Raw genomic sequence first — 19,382 nt, forward strand, 5'->3', positions numbered from 1 at the left:
TTGAGGGTGCAATCCTATGCATATTTGGACGGGTGGGTGGGTGTCCAACAACTCCCAGCATAGCTGGCTGGGGCATGCCAGGTGTTGTAGAACATTCTTTTGTTTCATTATGCATAGGATTGCTCTCTAAAGAGTTTTTTGGTTAACACATACCTAAAATTAATTGCCTCAATATAAGTGGATATAGCAGATATGGGGATTGGAATAGAGAAAGAAGTGGAAATGGGGAGGGAGAGCAATTGTGATGGCATTAGGGATCCTATCTTTCATAGGCTTGGCTACTGACAAACCTCTTCTTGGTGGCATCCATCCTTGTAAATGTCTCTGAAGTAAAGGTCTTCTAAATTCACCTATCCTAAATCAACAAAATACTTGTCTGAAGACTCAAGGTGTAAATTTTATGGAGACAGAAGAGGATATAGAGTGAAAAATAACAGATGTGCCTTTGGTATTACCATATCTTGATGACAGTACACTACCCTCTTTCCTCACTAAGGGCCAAAACAAACATGACGTTGGGAGATCCACAATCGTATGTCCAATACTATTACTGCCACCACCGCGTTGAGAACATAAGAAGTGCCCTGCTGGATCAGACTGAAGGTCCATCTAGTCCAGCATGCTGTTCACACAGTGGCCAACCAGCTGTCAGCCAGGGACCTACAAAGCAAGCTATGGTGCAACAGCACCCTCCCACCCAAGTTCCCTAGCAACTGATGCATACATGCTTACTGCCTCAGATACTGGAGGTAGGACATAGCCATCAGGGCTAGTAGCCACTGATAGCCTTCTCCTCCAGGAATTTATCAAACCCCCTTTTAAAGCCATCCAAATTGGTGGCCATCACTACATCTTGTGGTAGTGAATTCCATGGTTTAACTATGCGCCGAGTGAAGAAGTCCTTCCTTTTATCTGCCCTGAATTTCCCACCAATCAGCTTCATGGGATGACTCTGGGTTCTAGTATTATGGAAGAGGGAGAAAAATGTCTCCCTATCCACATTCTCTGCTCCTCCTCCTCCTCCTCTTTAGAAATTCATAGCAACTGGGTGTGGAGAGAGAGAAGTGGACCAGGTCTGTGACACTGGGGGACCAGGTTAAAACTTGCTCATCTGTGCCATTTTCTCAATGCAAGCAATCCCTCCCACAAGTTGCTATTTACCAGTGGAGGCTGGTGTCTCTGATTTCAGTGGGGTTGTGATTCCATTCTGGGTTTTAGTCATAACTCTAAAGGAGCGAGCCAAGGTGCTGAACCCTGTCCCCCAAATGGGTTCAGCACCTTGGATAGGCCCTTTAGAGATCTGTCTGGCTCTGGCAAAAAGCCAGAATGGAACCTCAGACCCACCAAAATTGGAACCACCAGCCGCCACTGCTATTTGCTCTGCATGTGTGTAGGGAGGGAGAATATTCATTTCTTATGAATTAAAGCTCTCGTGTCTAAGTCTAAAGAAAGAAAACTACATTAGATCAAGGATTTTCTTTTACGGAGCCTTGAATCAAATCTAGTTCTAGATCATTATTATTATTATTATTATTATTGATGTTGCATTGAGTCAAAATATGCCTTTTTAAAAGAGAGGTCAGTCAAATATGTTTTCTGTTTATGAGATTAGAATAACTATGACAAAATTGTCAAGTTCTGAGGAACAAATGCTCCATTTTGTAGGAATGATGCATCAGAATCTATAGCAGTAGCAGCAGCAGCAATAATAACAGGAAGAGGAGAAGGAGAGAAAGAGCATCAGAGATACAATGCATGGGGAAAGATCACACAACTAACCACTCTATTGTCTTAGCTGCCAAGAAGTTGGAAATATGAAGCAATGTCCATATATAAGATGTTGTATTTTTATCTTAGGGCATATCCTTAATTCAGCTGCACATTCTTTGAGGGCCCATCCAGAGAATCAAGGAAGTGGTCACAGTTCAACAGGAGAGCACAGATTTTGGCACAGGATATTTATTTCCTCTCCCTCTTGGTAAGGACTCATGGTTGGGAAGGCTGGGATAGATCCCTCTCTGGCACTTGAGAGCTCAAGCTTAGGATAGTGAATAGGTTCCATGACATGTAATACATGCTGGCATGCCTAAAGCAGTTGAGAAGTTTGTGGGGGCCGGGGAAGTAGATGGATATCTATCTAAGGATGGCTGCATATGTGCATAAGCAGCCTTTAAAGGTGGCATGGGGTTTTTATCATGCACACATGGTCGATCACTTATTATTATTATTATTATTATTATTATTATTATTATTATTATTATTTATTTATTTATTTATTTATTTATGGAAGTTTGCAGGTCCTTTTCACGATGTCATCAACCTCCAGTGTCTCTCCTATAATTTTTGAGCTTTTTCCTCTGCCAAAAATGCAGTAATAAATATAAATAGCCATCAAAGAGGTGATGTATTTCCAGAATTGCTCAATATCAAACTGATTATTATCCAAACAAGAAGAATAGTAAGCATAATATTTATTTAAATTATATTCCACTTTAATAATAATTTATTTATTTATTTATTTATTTATTGCACTTGTATACGGCTCCCATAGCCAGAGTTCTCTGGGCGGTTTACAGAAATTCTAAAATTAAGATAAAAATGAGTATACAAAATTTAAAATTCTAAAATACAGAACATAACACATAAAGCATTAAAAACCATTAAAAAAACTAAACATGTGGGTGATTAAGATGTGCCGCCATATGCCTGGGCAAAGAGGAAAGTCTTAACCTGGCATCAGAAAGATAGCAGCGTTTGTGCCAGGCGAGCCTCGTCAGGGAGATCATTCCATAGTCTGGGGGCCACCACCGAAAAGGCCCTATCCCTCGTTGCCACACTCTGAGCCTTTCTCGGAGTAGGCACCCAGAGGAGGACCTTAGATGTTGAACGTAGTGACCAGGTATATTCACATTGGGAGAGGCGTTCCATCAGGTATTGTGGTCCCAAGCCGAGTAAGGCTTTATAGGTCAAAACCAGCACCTTGAATTGGGCTCAGAAATATACAGGCAGCCAGTGCAAGCGGACCAGAGCAGGTGTTATATGGTCGAATCTTCTGGTTCCTGAAATCAATCTGGCTGCTGCATTTTGCATGAGCTGCAGCTTCCAAACCATCTTCAAAAGCAGCCCTACGTAGAGTGCATTGCAGTAATCTAACTTAGAGGTTACCAGAGCATGGACAACTGAAGCCAGGTTATCCCTGTCTAGATAGGGGCGTAGCTGGGCCACCAACCGGAGTTTGTAGAAGGCACTCCTTGCCACTGAGGTCACCTGAGCCACAAGTGACAATGATGGATCTAAAAAAAAACCCAAGCTACGAACCTGCTCCTTCAGGGTGAGTGCAATCCCATCCAGAACCGGTAGAACACCCCCCATCCTGTTAGCGGAGTCACCTATTAACAGCATCTCAGTCTTGTCTGGATTGAGTCTCAGTTTATTAGCCCTCATCCAGTCCATTGTCGCAGCCAGGCACCGGTTCAACACATCCACAGCCTCTCCTGCTGAAGATGAAAAGGAGAAATAGAGCTGTGTGTCATCAGCATACTGATGACAACACACTCCAAAGCTCCGGATGACCGCACCCAGGGCCTTCATGTAAATGTTAAACAATATGGGGGACAAAACCGACCCCTGCGGGACCCCATACTTGAGAGTCCACGGGGCCGAGTAATGTTTCCCAAGCACCATCTTCTGAATCCGACCTGCCAAATAAGAGCGAAACCACTGCAGAGCAGTACCTCCCACTCCCAGTTCAGTGAGTCGTCCCAGAAGGATACCATGGTCAATGGTATCGAAAGCTGCTGAGAGGTTGAGGAGAATCAACAGCGTCACACTCCCTCTCTTGTCTTTCTCCAGACATAGGTCATCATACAGTGCGACCAAGGCTGTTTCCGTGCCAAAACCAGGCCTGAAGCCCGACTGAATTTATTTATTTATTTATTTGTTACCCGCCTCGATCCAGAGGGAGAGGCGGGTAACAAATAATTAAATATATAAAAAAGGGGTACAACACAAATAAAAACACCATAAAATAATATAACTAATTAAAACATTTAAAACTAATACATGATTAAAAGCAGCACATTATTAAAAAAGGCATCTTAAAATCCAACTGGATAGGCCTGCCGGAAGAGATCAGTCTTTATGGCTTTCTTAAATTCTGGAAGACTGTTAGGTTGACGAACCAAAAAACAGTTTACCAACCAAAAAACAGTTTGCCAACCAAAAAACAGTTCTCAAGGTGGCCAATAATAAAAAACAGATAAAATAACAAAGTTATAATTAAAATACAGCAATAAGAAATAACAGTGCCCCCAAATTAAAAACGTCTCCAGCAGCAAAGAAACTTAGCTGCCAAAAGCCTGTCTGAATAAGTCTTTGCCTGGCAGCAGAAAGACATCAGAGATGAAGATAGACTGGCTTCCATTATTGTTATTGTTATTAAGCACACTGGCTGGTATGGATCTAGGCTAGCTTTGAACAACAACTCTCAGCACGCCCCAGCCCTCTGGGGGGTGCTAGGTTGGGGAAAGCTGATCTAGGCCAATGGTTTGATTACCTCTAAGGTAGGTAATTACTCAGTGACAGAACACATGCTTTTTGTTTATATGGTCCTATTACTGTACAAAAATGTTAACCTAGTGTGCAGCATCTGTGAAAAAGGCAAGTTCCATGTTAAGTATAATTAGAAAAGGAATTGAAAATAATGCTGCCAATTCTTACTCCCCCCCCGATACAAATCTATTAGGGCTGTGCACAGACCCCCCGATCCGCTCCAGATTCCAATCCGCACCTTTTGGATCGGGTTCACTCCGCTTTGGGTTGATCCACCTCCGCTCCACTCCGGATCTCCATTCGACTTGCATTGCAAATGTAAAACGCCTATAACTTTTTTAGTTTTCAAGTTAGAAACATGAAAATGGGCACCATGATAGGTTCTGAATAGATCCTTAGTCATGGCCATTTTGAAGGAAATGGGATCACCCCCTGATATTTGGGGAATTTTTAAAAGATTCCCCCCCCCATTTACAGAAATGCAGTTATCTCCGTTGTTTTTCAACATACCCACATGTAACTGGGCACCATGATAGCTTCCACATAGAACCTTAGGCATGGCCACATTGAAGGAAACCAGATCATGCCCTGATTTTGGGGGAATTTAAAAATATATTTTCCCCATTTACAGAAATGCAATTATCTCAGTTTTTTTAAGCTACACACATGTAACTGGGCACCATGATAGCTTCCACATAGAACTTTAGGCATGGCCACATTGAAGAAAACCAGATCATGCCCTGATTTTGGGGGAATTTTTAAAAGGTGTTCCCTCCCCCATTTATAGAAATTTCAGGACAATAGCATTTCAAAGGGAACACAGTGTTCCCTTTGCATTGTGTTCCCTTTGAAGTGCTAATATTGTCCTGAGATGCACTTTCGCTATCTCCTTTCCAATATACTTTATTTCTGAATGATATTGTGGTTAAGGTTTAACTTTAAAAATTTCCTAAAAATCAGGGGATGATCCGATTTGCTTAAAAATTGGCACAACTAAGGATCTATTTAGAAGCTATCATGTTGCCCAGTTACATGTCTGTATCTTGAAAACTGATGGAGATGAATGCAGTTTTGTAAATTGGGGAAATGGTTGAGGGTTAAATAATTTAAAATTCGCTAAAAATCAGGGCATGATCCGATTTCCTTCAAAGTGGCCATGCCTAAGGTCCTATTTGGGAGCTATCATGGTGCCCAGTTACATGTGTGTATCTTGAAAAATGATGGAGATAAATGAAATTTTGTAAATGGATGTGGCAACTTTAAAAATTCTCCAAAAATCAGGGGATGGTTACTTCAAAATTGGCATGAATAAGGATCTATTTAGAACCTATCATGGTGCCCAGCTACATGTGTGTATCTTGAAAAACAAAAAAGTTATAGGTGTTTTTTCACCCAATACAATGGAAAAAACGCTCAAAATGGCGTCCAGAGCTCTGGATCAAGGTGAAGCGATCTGAATCAAAGTGAACCACTTTGCTTTGATCCAGAGGTCCCTAGACCTGATCGAGATCTGAATTTAGCTGGTCTGGATCGGGTTGCTCTGCTCCGGATTCGGGGATCTGAAACGGAGCAGAGCACAGCCCTAAAATCTATGGTGCAACCACACTTAGGATACTGTGTATTTTAGATTAGGATATTATCTAATCTGTGTATTAGAATACTGTGTATACTGTCACAGCACCTAAAAAAAGAAATTGTAGAGTTGGGAAAAGTGCAGAAAAGGGCAACTATATTGATCAAAGGGCTGTAGCAACTCCCCTATGAGGAAACATTACAGCAGCTGCTGGGATTGTTTAGTTTAGAAAAGGGGCAAGTAAGGGTGACATGATAGAGGCGTAAAGAGTTATGCATGGTGCAGAGAATGTGGATAGGGAGACATTTTTCTCCCTCATAATACAAGATCTCATGAAGCTAATAAGTGATGAGAGATTCAGGACTGATAAAAGGAAGTACTTGTTCACAGGGTGCATAGTTGAACTATGGAATTCAATTTGGCCACCATTAAAGGGGGATTGGACAAATTCATGGAGGATAAGTCTATCAATGACTTCTAGTTCTGAGGGCTATGTGCTACCTCCAGTATCAGAGGCAATATGTACACCAGTTGCTGAGGGTACTGATGCACCTGTGTCCTGTGTGTGGGTTCCTGGTCAACAGTGGGCTGGCCACTGTGTGTACAGAGTGCTGGACTACATCCCACATGGCTCTTCTTTTGTGCTTATATTCTTGGTAATTCCCTAATGTAGATTAGGGTTATTATCCCCATATTGCAGATGGCTGGGTTGAAGCGAAGAAAAAGTGGTTTGCCTAACACCAGCGACTGAAATCCAAACTAGATGTTAAACAAGTGGATAGGGTGCCCCTGAAACCTCAATGATCGCGGGTGCCCGAAGGCCTCACTGAGCTTTGCCCAACCTGGTGCCCTCCACATGTTTGGGACTTCGACTCCCATCAGGAATGCTGGGAGTGGTGGTCCACAACATCTGGAGGTTGTTGTGAAATGGCTGACCTAGCTTGTATCTGTTGAAGACAGGCATTTGTCCGTTCATACAATGTTTCTCCCTGACCCCCTTTCCAAACTAAACTAAAACAAATCCCGGGGTCACCGTGATCTTTGACCACTTGTCCCCCTTGCCGGCCGGCGGGCTGGCCTCTTCGGCCACGCTCGCTCACTTGCCTGCCACCACAGAGCCCGCATCCCGCTCCAAGCACGTGGCCGCGCGGCTGGGCACGCAGCAGCGCCCGGCTCCGCCCGCGATCTCCACGTTTCTTCCCCTGCCGAAGACGCATCCCGAGCGCCGCGGGGATCCTCTGCCTGCCTGCCTGCCTGCCCGCCTCCCTCCCTGCGCTCGCCCCCTGGTACTCGCCAGCCTCCTGCTCGGAATCTCCCTGGGGAGGGGGGCAGGGAGGGACGGAGGGGAGGCGGGGCGGCAGTGGCCGGGCTGGGGGGGGGGGGGGCTCCAGGAATGAGTCACGCTTGGGAGAAGCGGGGAAACTCCAGCTGCTCTGTCGGGGCCAGCGCTAGCGGCGAGGCGCATGCGCACGCAGAGCCTCCGCTCTCCTTCCTCCCTCCCTCTTTCCCTCTCTCCCTTCCTTGCTTTCCCCTCCCTCCTACCCTCCTTCCCTTCTCTCTCTCTCTCTCTCTCTCTCTCTCTCTCTCGCTCTCGCTCCCTCTCTCTTTCCCTGCCGGCTGGGTGCTGAAGTTGGGCGGATGGCAGCAAACCAGCTCCGCTGAGGACCAGCTGCACAAGCCTTTCCCCGGGAGCGTTCAGTGCCAAGCACACCCATCCAGGCGGGGGTGGGTAAGACAAGACCGTCTCTCTCTCTCTCTCTCTCTCCCACCCCGGTTTTCCCTTTCAACCTCAGCCTTGGACAAATCAATGGCACCAAAATGTCTGCTTTATGGACCGATGCGCGGCAGGATAGAGATCTATATAAGAAAAGATGGGCGAGCGGGAGGGGGGCGCTGACGGGAGCGGGCGGGAGGACTGCAGATCCACGCGAAAGAGGGGAGGGACCGCCGTGGCTGCGTGGAGTGCCGAAGGGGGCGAGCGGTGGGGCTGGCGGCGGCGGCTGCCCGAGGTGCGCGTCTCTCGGGGCGGGGGGGTGTTTGGAGGTGGGGGGGTTGTTTCTCACCAATGATGCAGATCGTGGTGGGGAGGGTGCGAGGCTGAGAGCGCCGTGGCTTCCCCTGGACCGGCCATCACACGCGCGCGCGCACACACACACACACACACACTGGGTCTCCTCCTGGGCTGTTGCTCTGTAGAATGATGCTACCGGCTGGAGGGGCAAAGAATTGGAAACTGATCAAGTCAGGGAGGCAGAATATGGTTTGGAAGTAGGCTGGGAGTGATATTGTAAAAAAAAAGGGGGGGTGAAAGGGAAGAGAAAGCCCCTGAAATGGATGAATGTCAATGAGCAGATGTGAAGAGAGGCGCCTGAGATTGTCTCCGCTCCTCTTGCCTAGCTGGGCTTATTCCCAGGAGGAGGGAATGGAAGGCTGCAACCCTCCTCCACCCCCAAATATCTTTACAGATCATTGCGTCCTGTAGAATCGATGCCTTTCCCACCCACCCCTCCCCTTCCCCTGTGGACATCGTTCCCTTTCCAAATCCTGATTTTCCGCCTTGGCTCCATGTTTCAAGAAACTGGGATCCCTTCCTTTGGTGTATGTGTCTCTGTGTGTGGGAAAATCCCTAACGGAGGCATCGATTTCCAGAGGGATGAAAGGAAGAGAACCAGCCGCTGAATCGATAGTAGCCGCCGCATTGGTGTGAAGGGGGACACCCCCACGTGTGGGGGTAGGGGTGGAGGGGCTTACACAGACATTCTCCTTGTCATTCATAGGAAGAGCCGAGAAGGCATTTCCTAGCCTTACCTGCATGCCACCCTCTTCGTTGATCCTGCGGCATCAACACTGTGCTTGGACTTAGCCAGATTCTTTTTCCCGTTGCTTTTCTCCGTGAAAATGTCGGAGGATTGAGATTGGGGGGAAAGACAGTCAGTCAGTCAGTCTCTCTCTCTCTCTCTCTCTCTCTCTCTCTCTCTCTCGTCCTAACCTGCTGCTATCCATTCAAAGTTGCATCTGACAAGAGTGATTGAAACAGTCAGGTGTTGTTGTTTTTTGTTTTCCTTAGAGTGTTCTGGCAGAATTGCTGACTTTACCTACTGGTGTGTGTAGGCGGTTGGGGCAATGAGGGAGCGGAGGGAGGCGGGGGAGAGGGGGATAGCAGATTTTGATGGATGGGATCTCCCTCTGAAAGTGGATTTTTTTCCATCTTTCCCCTCCAGGAAGTAGCAGGGTCTGATGGATCAACACTCTTTTCTATTTACTATTTACTCAGCTTCTGTTATTCCTTCACCACTCCTCATCCTCTGCACCCCCTGCAGTTAATTTTACTCAGGTGGGCTGCTGGATCAGGACCATTACCATTTCCTTGAATTATTTAAATTTGTATTAAATGGTATAAGGTTTTTAATATATATAATCTAATGTGTTGCAGCTTCTTTGTTTTCATTATGGTTTTTAAAAAGTCATGTATTAGCAGTGACTCCAAGGAATAATGGGCACTCCCTCACCCACAATTTTTTTTTTTTTTTTGCCTGCTAACCCAAGCTTTCACTCACAGCTTACTTGTTTATAATGTGCGTGACAAAATCATTGTTCCCCTAATAATGGTCTTTGTTACTCCTTTACTCCCTCAGTCTATTTTTTTAGAGTTGCCCCAGGTAGGTATCAAACCTGCTCTGAATCTATTTTTAATAGCTGTAATATCATATGTTTCTGTGCATAGTCCACCCCGTGTCCATTAACATGGAATTTATCAGAAAATGATTATCATATGCATGTGAATATAGCATTCTCTGTTGCCCCAGCTTTGCATTGCTTCTGCTTGCTACCTCAGTTTTCTCATCATGCATAGCACAATCCTTATGCGTATTTACTCAGAGGGAGTTCTCATTGAGTTCAGTGAGGGTTATTTCCAAGTAAGTGTGCAGAGGATTATTGCTTCAGTTCTGCAACAGAGAAGTGTCTTCTATGTTCATTTTTGGAAAGAAAGGTCTGAGCTTATGCCTACATCCAAAATTACATCCAGAGAAATGGACTTCTTAATCTTTAAGGTAGTATGAGTGGGTAGGCTTGATAGTTCACCAGTGCTGGAAATGTGCTCTATACATGTTCAGAGGCACTCTTATGCTTTTCAGGACAATCTTAGTATTAAAAAATAGATTCTGGGCTGAGTCCTGGTGCACCTAGTCTCAAACTGAACCCTAGCTCTCTCATTCAGAATATCTTGAGTGTAAAGTGACAATGAAAATTCAGACAAAACTATTTTCCTGTTTGGTAGTCTTATCAGCTTGACCCATTCTCAAGATTTTCTTGGGTTCGCTCTTGTGTCTCTTAAAGGTGAATATGTGAAGTGACTTCTTTGAACTGCCTTGGAAACTCTATTGAGAGACAGTAAACAAAAGATGTAAATAAATGCCAATAAACTGAAATGCTGTGTGCTGGAGGTGATGAAGGGGATGTGGAAGTTCTCACTTCATGCATGGATGAACAAGCCCTATTTATGACACGTGTAAATGTGGTCAGTGTGGAATAGTCCATGTATGGAAAACAAATCAAATGTACTTTCATGCCAGTTTTAGGTTTTGTGATATTGACTGGTTTCATCACAAAACATGTTTCGTTTTGGTTTTATATTGCAAGTGTAAGACTTCAATTTACACTACAAGTGTGAGACTCCCCTAAAACAGGGATGGGGAACATTTGGCTTCTAGATGTCATTGGACTGCAACTTCCATCATCCTTCACCAATGGCTATGCTAGCTAGAGCAAATAGAATTTGCAGTCCATCATGGTGTAGTGATAAATTTGGAAGTGCCAGTGCTCATCATGACAGTCCCCAAAGCTACACCCCACAGAGAGAAATGGCTTGGACTCATTTCCTTTTAACAAGGACAAGTAACACTATTGCAAGTAGCTCTCTTATCCTGATTGTGTATTTGCAAAGGCACCAGTCTCCACGGTTTGTACATGATTAGCTGTGTGGGCAGAAGATAAACCTCCAGATGTTTGGGACTTCAGTTCCCAGCCAGCATTGCTCAATGATGAGCAGGGAGTGGAAGTAGCAAACATCTGGAGATCTAGGGACTGTCTAAACACAGGGAAAGCCCTGTGGTGGCTGTGGATCTGCACCACATCAGTTAGATGACACGAGTGCAGGTTCGCAGCCACCATAGGGCTTCCCCGCAATGATGCCTTTTGAAAAAGTTGGGGATTTACCCCAACTTTTTCAAACGGAATGATGTCACACTCTGGAGCCAATCCAGGGTCAACCCAGGGATGGAGTCTGGTGATTGGTCGCCTTCCACCAGGTCGCCTTCCATCAGAGATTGGTCACCTTACACCAGGAAGAGGGCAGGGGCAGCTCCAGGATCTGGATGGCTGCCCAGAAACCCCACACACTCTCCTCGGTGTTGGGATTACCCAATGCCACCCCAGGAGAGGGAAAGTGTGGGGTTGAAGAGGGAGGTGGCACCAACTTGGCACCATGAAGACAGCCCCCTCCTTTCTGCCCACCCCTGACTTAGTCCAGCCTTCCCAAACATGGCACCCTCTAGGCAATTTGGACTGCAAATCCCATCATCTCCAGATTATGCTTTCTGGAGCATAGTGGAGCTAATAGGAGTTATATAGTCCATAATATCTGGAAGGCACCATCCTGGAAAAAGATGACTTAGGCCAATTTAACTTCTCTCACATCTACATGAAAAATCAGAAGTAGAGCAGCTGCCATGCTTCTAAATATAGGAGATACCACAAGAGAGAATGATGCCCACCCATTTACTCCTAGCTGGCAGAAGCCAATACTAGAGTATAATTCCCAATTGTGCTGCTGGCTGGCACTCTGGGCTCAGCAGGTTATAAGCAAATGGTTCGCCTGCCCACCCCCCGCCCTTTGCTGAGAAATAGCTTGGTATGTTCTGCTTCCATTCTAGCCAGTCAAGATGGCTTCCACTAGGCACTGCTAAAATGCAAGCAGAGAGAACTATGTGGAATATCAGCAAAGGGGCCAAACCACTTCCTTAGAAATCTCTTGGCACATTCTGTCCTAGGAGTTTGGATGCATTTGAAAAAATAGGAAAGAGAGGTGCAAGAAAAATCTTAACTACTGTCAAGGTAGTAGTATCACTAAGGGAGATTCAGGAACCATCTCTGCTATGTAATAGTAGTTAAGAATTCCTTAGTCTTCTGGTTAGTGCCTTAGTGCTCTTCTAGATGAGGATGTACTAGAGCAGCCTTGTCTTCCAGTTGTTTTGGACAACAACTCCCATCAGCACCAGCCAGTACAGTGAATGGTCAGGGATGATGGGAGCTGTGGTCCCAAACATCTGGAGAGGAAGGTGTCTTTACATTAAGGGGAAATCACATTGCTTATCCAGGATGTTTGTGCTTCCTACTTGGGGGGGGGGGATTGTTATGGGCTACATTACATGGACAGAGAGGGGCAACCACTGGGCAATCTCTAAGCATGTTCTGTTCATTTCCATTGAGATGGCGCCATCTAGTGTGGAAGATCCTGCTTTCCCCCCACAAATTTCCACTTTAAAAGTTGTTCTTTTAATGATGGAATTTTCAATGAATGCTGCAGGAGACATCCTGGTCATTCATGATGTCATTTAAAAGACCCACTTTTGTGAGTGGCCAATCACAAGCATGCAATAAATCGCTCATTTAGAGGAGCCCTAACAGTCAAAGAATGTCACTCTCCACTTTTCCATCTAAGCACTTTCCCCTATCTGGACTTGTTACCTTATATATCAAGGATTCCCTTGGAGTATGCTGGTTGGCTCACTTACTTGAGCCATCTGGAAAGTTTACTGAATCATTTATCAAGGCACTTCTGATGCACCAGGTATCTGTGGCTGCTAGATTTTTTCTGCCAGGTCTCCTGCATCTTCAGCAGCTGTTTTAACAGGCAGGGGATTCAACAGATTAAGTTTTCCATCTCTGAATCTTCTTGCTGAGAGAGCTTTTTCTGCAGTCATGTATCTGCTGAAAGCAAAATGTTCCACCTGCAAAGCTTTTAGCTGCATCTAGAGACTATAAGTAAATCAAAATATAAATAGAAGAGAGAATTTTAATTGCATCTGCCATCTTAAACATACTTACTTGGATGTAAATGTTATTAATAGTACAATCTTATGGACAACTACTCAGAATAAAGACTAATTTAGTTCAGTGATACATATTCACAGGTAAAGGGTGCATAGGATTGCAGCGTAAATTAGTATAATGTAAATATCTTTAGGATTGAGCATTAAGGTGAAATATATAAATATTCCATTTTGCGGAAGTTTAATATGTGAAACAAAGGTTGTTCCCTGCAAATAGTACTTTAACCCTTCTTTACACCTTTGTTTGTTGCCAGTTCTACAGATGGACAGCCATCTGTCAGGAATGCTTTAAGGTGGATTCCTGCAGTGAGCAGGGGATGGACTCGATGACTTTAGAACCCCCTTCCATCTCTACTATTCTATGATTCTATGACACTAATGAAGTGCACCCAGCTGACCTGGTGACCTGGAACTTGTCATTGTGACCCTGTTCAGATGCCATGCTAAGCTACAGTGGTTAAGCATTTTGATCTAAACATGATGGCTTAGCGTGTCATGTGAACTATGACTTAGTGTGTCTTGTGAACCATTACTAATCATGGTGGCTGCACAGCCATGGTTTAAACACACTCACTAACCATTTACTGCAAAAGGTTTGTAGCCTAACCATGGCTTAGCGTGTTGTGTGAACAGGCCCTGTGTTTCATTGTTGTTGTAAGGGGTGAGGTTAAGACTGATGTCTACAATGCTGAACTACATTGAGGACAGGCAGGATGCAAATGTGATTTTAATATAAACAAACAAAACCAAGTTCCATTCTCTGTTGCTAAACGTCGTAAACCTCCAGCAATGTAAACTTATATCTGAAAGACAAATATTCCTCCTGACTTGCTAATAGCTACTTATATTGCTATCTGTCGTGTTTTTGTTTTGTTGATAATCCCTATACCTAGAGGAAGTTTCTATCCCTTAAGGCTGCAACTAAACATTTGAGAAAGCTTGTGGTGGACTGTCAGCAATGGAGAAGAGAAAAAGATTTCTATTAAACAGTAGAGCTGGGTTTCAGTTATCTTCATAGCTCTTGTCTCTCACCATAGTCAGCAGAAACAAAATAAATCATGCAAAATGTGTAAACAGGTTGCAGATTTCAGCCTTTACTGGAACAGACTCAAGAGTATGCTTTACACAAGATTTCCAGTTTGTTTGTTTTTAAAGCAGTACACAGCTTTGTAGGATGGCCATGTGTCCTAGTTTACAGAGGACAGTCCTCTATTTGAACAGCTGTCAGAGGACTGGCCTTTGTTTGAAGGCATCCTCTGTTAGAAGGTTGGGCTTTCCAGTCGAAGTCCAGTTTAAAGGTAAAAGAACCATGAGAAAAGAAAGCAAGGGCCCTGAAGTCACCTGCTATGGGGAGACATACTGCATTTTTGTTTACATTAGGGTCTTTATTTCTAAATGTGCATTTATGCAAATAAATTAGCCTATTCAGTTTTGATACAAAGCAGTGTCCTCTTTGGTTCTCTTTTGGGGTGATGTGTTTCCTGTTTTGGGGGGCTACATAAGTGACCACTGTGCTATCTTGGCTATAGGATGGTGCAAGTCTTTGATAGGGCCACTGGGAAAGAGGCAAGAAAGAACAGGGAGCTCTCCACAAAGCAGTTAGCAGACTGTTCTTCCTATGGATAATTTTATCTGCCACAACCCCAACAGTGGTTCCCACCATGAAAACTGAAACCACTGCCTCTGTGGAGCATGTGGGCTTTCTCTTCCCACATGCCTTAAAGTCCATCGAGAAAATTATTAGCGCATGCTTGTATTTTCTTCTTGTTACATACGGCCTTTGTGAGTTGTGAGCGACCAAGTTAGACACAGCCCTCCAGAGGCCTGATTATCCTCCTATTTTTGCTGCCTGCCTGAGATGGTAAAAGCAAGAGGGTCGTCCGGCCCTTTCCAAGCCACATGGCCGGTGGCAGAGATGCAGTTAAAAGCAAAACAAAACTGTTTTGGCAGAACTTTGAAGCCAGCAAGATTTTCTAGGAACCAAATCGGAGAAACCTGCTTCCTGGTATTTGCTGCAATTACTGCCAGCGGGAACCTCCGGTTGTTTCCTTGTTTAAGGGCCAATGGCAATCTGGTGCTTGAATTTTTGCCTTGCTGGATGATGAGGTGTGTTTGCCTTGATGGATCAGAAATTTGCAGATTCTGCACAGGGCTGTTCATTAGCTTGGGGAACTGGCTCTGTGGGAGGGGAATTTCCCCCTTGCCCCATTTTACCCATTTAATTCCCCCCCCCCCCACAACCTGCTCTTGACTTAATAGTGCCACCTGACCCCACTCTAGTAGAGATAATAAACTTCAGAGAATTGGTTCAGATTAGAGGAAATGGAATAGGAAGAAACTCTCTCTCACACACACACACCAGTCTCATTCCTTGGTCAGTTTAGCATAGGGTGACCATATGGAAAGGAGAACAGGGCTCCTGTATCTTCAACAGTTGCATAGAAAAGGGAATTTCAGCAGGTGCCATTTGTATGCATACAGCACCTGGTCAAATTCCCTCTTCACCACAACAGTTAAAACTACAAGAGCTATACTAGAGCGATCAGATACAAAAGAGGGCAGGGCTCCTGCAGCTTTAACTGTTGCAATGAAGAGGGAATTTCACCAGGTGCTACATGCATACAAATAACACCTGCTGAAAATCCCTTTTCTATGCAAATGTTGAGTATACAGTAGCCTGTCCTCCTTTCCATATGGTCACCCTAATTTAGCAGTCTCGTGAGCAGTTGAGTAAAGAAGTAAAATGAAAAGCCTGTGGGAGATCCTGATCATGGAACTCCCACATCATGTCTAAGTTGGTCTGCCACAGTCCTTACATGCAACCATCCTCCTGCCATGTACATCAACACTGTTAGGGTCAGACTCAGTGGAAGCTGGTGGCTCCAATGTCAGTGGGGTGATGAATCTGTTCCAGGTTTCCGTCAGAACTCTAAAGGAGATATACACTCCAAGCTCTGCACCTTAGATGGATCCTTTACAGTTCTGACTGAAAGCTGGAGTGGATTCACTGACCCACTGACACTGGTCAGACTACACATTACGTTAATTATTCCTTGTTTTTGTATACTCTGAAGTAAACTGTGGCCTGTTTCAGACAACACGCTAAACCATGCTGCTTAACCACAAAATGGTTAACAGAATGCATTGACCTTAATGCATTCCATTAACCATTTTGCGGTAAAGCAGCATGGTTTAGTGTGTTGTCTGAACCAGGCCACAGTGTCCCTGAGCCTTTCCTTCCCAGCTACTTCCCTCCTGAAATTCGCTGCACCACATGGAAGTTTTTAAAAAAGGAAAGGGGGATGGGGGAAACAAACCTTCAATAGCACCAATTTTTATACTACAGATGGGGTGGGAGGCTGAGAAAACTATGACTTGAAGCCCAAGGATTTTGGGGCTCAGGGTTAAATCCAACCTCAGGTGAGCAGACATCAGCTCATGCACTGCTGTTGTCTGGGCCAGAGTGAGAAGCAGGTGAAGCAGTAGGTTGCAGTGGGGAAGTGGAGGTGCAATTCCAGGGGCCTCATATCATTGGGCCCATTGGGGTTGGGGTCCTCGGTAGGTGCCCAGCCATGCCTACCCCTGTCCCAGCCCAAACTTATGCATGTTTATGCATATTTGTTCAGATATTTTTTTCTGGGGCTTACTCTCTGGCAAGAATATTTAAGCTTAGCCATTGTATGAAAGCACACTCACACTGTGTATGCATACGGAGAGGGGAAGGAATTCTGGAAGAGAAGAATGCAAGGTCAATAGAACGGAGGTGTGTGTGGTCCAGCATAGGGCTTCTATTTCTTTTTGTAATGTCCTACAGCTTGTACACATGAAATAGGAGGCGTATCACTGTATGCAGAGATTACTCATGTGTAATTTTTTTTAACTTAATGCTGCAGTTCAATTGCCTGGACCCAAATGGGCTGTGCTTCAGAACTAAGGCTATTGCAGTCCTCCTGAATGCACTTACCTGGGAGTAAGCCCTGTTAAAGAGAGCATCCCATCCCCTAACACAGCTAGGGTTGTATTGAGTAATGCATTTCACGTGAAAGCATTCATATTAGGGGAGTGAGATAAAATTAAATTTTATGAAATTGAATTCAACCATCAGGCTGAAAGAGGTTCAGCACCCCTGCTCTAAAGTAAGTGCTGGAGGCCTGATTTGGATTGGGCCCCTAGCATGGCTTTAACCCTTTGCCCCCTGCTGAGGGCCCAGAGGATTGGGGCCTCTTGTGCATTTATTTCATTGCCCAAAACTGATGTATTTGTTTTAATGTGTATTATTTTGGAAGTAGACACATCCTCCAGATCACGTCTGGAAGTTATTTTGATTCTAGTACAGACCTACTGGATAAGAGAATAAGCTGTAATGTCTTCTGTTTCATACATCAAAGTAACATATAGGTTTGGGCCATTATTGTTTCTTCACACATTCGTCCCTTACCAGTCCAGTCCAGAAGACAGTGATATGAAATAGAATGCTTTTAGAAAAATGTACTACCACATTACTTTTCAGCAGAAAAATGTCCACTTTTACAAATGAATTGCTTCTTCAGATTAATTGGTAACAATGAAACTGCACAGTGCAAGTCAAACTGGGCAACTGGAATGGATACAATATTAATCAAATTCAAAATCAACGATTTAATTAACTTTTCAGATGATTATCCCTAGGAAGCACATTTCTGCACACAGCGGAAATTAGTATGTTTTCAGTGATTTCATTTTTTCCTAAAATATAAATGACGTTAATTAAGTGTATACAATGAATTGCCATGTCTTTAAAAAAAAATCAAGTAAGGCATTGAATTTGTGTAAATATATCAGTTAAACATTGCTAAGTACTTCACTGAATTATTTCCCCCCTCATCAAATATTGCAGTTCAATTATTTTTGGCTATTGGAATAACTTTTCTGGGATTTATAAAATATAAAATTATTAGATGACATTTTGTTTGCTGAATGTAACTGAAATAAATCTATTAAACTGAAGCTGAATTGATTTCAAGGCAGCGGAAAAATATACGGGAGTAAAAATCCCATTCAAAATATTCTGGCAAACCCACATCTCTACCAGGAAGAGAAAAAAGAAGTGCAAGAGCAGGAGAGCTCCCAAAATAGACTCACGAATGGAAGAGAAACATCTCAAGATGCTAGAACAAAAAAAATATTTGTATAAAAGCCCAACGCGTTTCAGCCTATTTTTACTGTAAGGTCTTCTTCAAGGGTTTATAAAAATGACTCCAGAAATTCCAATAATAAAGTGACCATACTTTATTATCCAATAATAAAGTGACCATACTAAAAGTGAATTTTAAAAGGAGATATTATTACAATAATTTCTGCAGACATTTTTATAACTCCTTGAAGAAGGTCTTAAAATAAAAATAGGCAGAAACATGTTGGGCTTTTTTAACAAATAAAATCTTTGTTCCGCTTCTTGAGACATTTCTCTTCCATTTATGAAACCCTCATGTCTGCTACAAAATGGATGGGCCCTGCAGTCCACACAGATAGCTTCCCACAGTGAATGCGTATGTGAGTTTCCTGAAAAAAATTCCAGCTTTTCCCCACTCCCCTGTGGAGAGTACAACAGCATTGGGCATTCAGTGGAGAAAGCTGCCATTTTAATGCCCCTAAACTTGCTCAACCAGTGCAAAGGCATATACTTAAAAAATGTTGTGCACCAAGGGGATTTCTTGAAGATCAGGCTTCCTCAAAATCCAAATATGCCTCAGGAAGTATAGACCTGGTTCATGAAGCTGTACAGCACTGCCAGGCTGGCGTGTTCACTTTCTCACTGCTATTGTCTCTTAATTGCAGTTTTATCCTCATTCTCTTTCTCATCATTGCTACCATGGGCTTGCTTGACAGGCAGAGAGGCAGTAAATGAGTAGGTAGTCACCTGGTTTGGATGACATGACAGCCCATTGTTCACCATTAAGAATATGGCTTTGTGTGTCATGCAAACCCAGCAAAGAAGGGCTATTTGAGGGTTAAACAACCCCTGCATAACCCTAGAACAGACCTCACCTAACCTTCATTTAACCCTTGCATAACCCTCCCTGACCTGGTTCACACAACATAAGCCATGGTATCTCCAGGTTGGGAGTTGCATATGCATAATGGGGGATGGCTTATACCATGGCCCC

The 19,382-nt window shown here is 44.0% G+C and overlaps 1 protein-coding gene across 4 annotated transcripts in view; it reads left to right on the forward strand.

Moving 5' to 3' along the window:
- The first annotated feature begins 7,707 nt into the window (after positions 1-7,707).
- Positions 7,708-19,382, forward strand: part of RGS17 (regulator of G protein signaling 17) — a 66,090-nt gene continuing 54,415 nt past the window's right edge. The window contains exon 1 of one of the 4 annotated variants that reach the window (XM_063125688.1): positions 7,708-7,849. The gene's annotated coding sequence lies outside the window, so the exon portion shown is untranslated. Of the gene's footprint in view, positions 7,854-9,191; positions 9,226-19,382 lie in introns of those variants that run through there. The other 3 variants (XM_063125689.1, XM_063125687.1, XM_063125690.1) reach the window with 3 other exon arrangements.

Source organism: Elgaria multicarinata, chromosome 4, assembly GCF_023053635.1.
Source record: "Elgaria multicarinata webbii isolate HBS135686 ecotype San Diego chromosome 4, rElgMul1.1.pri, whole genome shotgun sequence".
NCBI lineage: Eukaryota > Metazoa > Chordata > Lepidosauria > Squamata > Anguidae > Elgaria > Elgaria multicarinata.